Source organism: Pinus tabuliformis, chromosome 9 (assembly GCF_031772625.1).
Source record: "Pinus tabuliformis cultivar Carrire ecotype Pingquan chromosome 9, CPIR1, whole genome shotgun sequence".
In the NCBI taxonomy this organism is placed as follows: domain Eukaryota; kingdom Viridiplantae; phylum Streptophyta; class Pinopsida; order Pinales; family Pinaceae; genus Pinus; species Pinus tabuliformis.
The window spans coordinates 733,070,284-733,072,536 of record NC_142307.1 but is presented as its reverse complement, the minus strand read 5'-3'; positions in this window follow the sequence as shown (position 1 = coordinate 733,072,536).

Genomic DNA, 2,253 nt, shown 5'->3' with positions numbered 1-2,253 from the left:
AAAGCGGCCGCGCCGCAAATTCTGGTAACCGTGAACGCTATGACTTTGAGTTCCGGTAGAGTGATGTGTTTTATCTCTATGCCTTTTGAATGGTGAGCCCCACGTGTGCACCAATCCTCGCGGAGACTATCAAGGGATTGGCCACCCGGCCTAGTCCCCGCAAGACTGAGTTGCTCACCTCTGTTCGGCAAGCCAGTGAGAAAGTATACATCCGAGGGCTCTATCTCGAGCTGGTGCCCTCCTATGTAAAAGCATTGTTCTTGAACGTTCCATCGCTCAACCAGCCATTCCAAGAATCTTACCTGGCCCCTCATGCCCGGTATGGTCCAATATTTGTATAATCCGCATGCTCTTAGGGCATCCAGAGAAGGTTGGTGATTTATTGCAGCTTCATCTTCCTCTACATGCTCTCTCTCTCCAGTCTAACATGATTAATGCCCTGCATATCAAAAATAGCAATTAGAAATTGATTTGGGAATTTTTGGTGGTTTTTTGAGGGAGTTGGGGTTTTGAAATGCGCACTTCTCGGAAGACGCACCCCGGCTTTGTAGCACAGGGCGCCCGGACGCAGCTGGCATGAAGGCGGGCTGCGTCTTCCGACCGTTTTCCCGTATGAGAAAAAGTCGGGGGACGCAGGTCACCCGAAGGGCACCTGCGTCCGCCGAGAGGCGCATTCCAAAACCAAAACCCCCCCAAAAAATGAAACTAAGACCTAAAAATTAATTCTAAACGGATAGAAATGCAGAGTAGGATATGTAAAATACCTGGATGAGACGGTGTTCGATTCCGACGGTCAGATTTTCCGCAGCGACCACGGGAAGTTTCTTGTCAAAAGCTCCTTTTTCAGCCTCCAAAGTCAAACGGTAAAAATGATATGGTAAAAGGTCTTTTTATAGGTTTTTTGGATGAATTAGTTCATTTTTTACCATGAAAAGATGTTTTTCGATGTATTTTTGCCTATTTTAAACAGGTATGAGTAATGTGTCGCTTTTGTGCAGGACAAAGGGATTTCAAGGGAAATTGTAATTTTTTCACAAATAAAATATCAGAGTCATCTTTTAAGCCCTTTTCTGACTCCTAAAACATGAAAAGATTGCCGAGCGTTTCTTTTACACTCGTTAAAACGGAATTAAAAGACGGTCCCCTTTTAGCTCTTTTCTGACCGTAAAATCAGGAAAAGATTGCCGGGTTTTTGTCGTTTCAAACTCGATAAGGAAATAAAACGACGTGTCCTTGATCGCTTTTTACTTTTCAGGTCGACGACACTATTATGAAAGTACTCCTTGGTCGCAAGATCAAGCGGTTCCCCCAGGGATTATTTTATACTTTTTCGGGCTTGAGGGACACAAATTTACGAAAAAGTTCAACGTGGAGTTTCCTTAAGTTTTTCAGACTCTCTAAAATTGAAAAACGCCGAGTTTCTCCTATACTGGGCTCGTTAAACTTTTACAGTAAAGGACCTGTTCAATTACAAACAGGAACGAACCACTCCTTCCTAGGGTTCGAATTTAAACTAGGTTGGACTCGTCCGAAGGATGAGCTTATAATCAAGCATATGTTATCCTCCTCAAGCTTGTTAAAAATAAAGAGGTACTTGCCAGAAATGGTGGGGGAAAAGAGAGAAGAATGAGCCTATTTGTTACCTTTTATCTCAAAAGAAACTTTATTACCACTCTTGAACACGACACTTTTCATTCACCTGGGTTGGGAAATCTTTTACCTCACAGTTGACCAAACCACTTTGAAAGTCTTTAACCGGGTTTCGGGGATTAACTTTGAGTTATTCGTCACCAAGCCATCTGTCGTGTCGTTATGTGTTCAAGAGGTCTGCAAGCAAAAACTTTCATCTGCAAAATACTTGTCATCCATTTGACCATCCCTGAGTCAGTCCTTACAGCAACATTTCTTCAACTTGAACAATGATTTCGTGTTGCGGGCTTGCCTGCAACGGGTCGCTTTCTATCGACATCGACACATTATCTAGAAAGATGACTTAGGAATCGACAGCACCTTGAAGTCTGCATGCATCAATGGCAGGTTTCTCGCCTTTGACGTCAGTTTACATCATTGACTTTCGATCAAAGGATTCCGTGAAGTGTTCGACATCAAAACATCTATTCACATTTCACGGGTTGTGCTTGGTACTTTGAGAACCATTGACATTACTGGTGGTTTCTCTCACGCTTGTTAACAGTTTACATCATCGACTGGTAATCAAGTGGTGTCTAACATGTTCGACATCGAATCATTTAA